This window comes from Phytophthora parasitica (genome assembly GCF_000247585.1).
Source record: "Phytophthora parasitica INRA-310 unplaced genomic scaffold supercont2.37, whole genome shotgun sequence".
Lineage (NCBI taxonomy): Eukaryota > Oomycota > Peronosporomycetes > Peronosporales > Peronosporaceae > Phytophthora > Phytophthora nicotianae.
Genome location: NW_008649023.1, coordinates 233,529 through 233,954, shown reverse-complemented (window position 1 = coordinate 233,954; position 426 = coordinate 233,529).

Here is a 426-nt window from a genome sequence, read left to right as displayed (position 1 = left end):
AAAATAACAATAATAACAATATACCTGCATGTTTACCCTTTTTTTCGTTCCCTTGTGTGATTCGGCGGACTACGAGTTTATTCCGCTTTAAAAAGCGAACTGTCCACGACAAGAAAGCACAGTGCGTCCTTGATACACTGCATCGAATTTGCCAATCATCATTATGATGCACTTTGTCGTTACGCATAAACCCTTTGTTTGTTGCAGTAGCATGATACCAGTCAAGCAAACTAAACGATTAGTAAAGTACATATTACAATTATCGTGTCATCCACAGATATGAATTTGAAAATTGATGAAATGTTACCTTTGTTTGAGCTCAGGATGGCGAATATAGCCCTTTTTGCCTGGAGATGATGGTGCAAAGAACTTGTTAGGCGCTTTTGCAGCAGCCACCTTTAACTTTGTAGTGTCTCTGCGCCATCT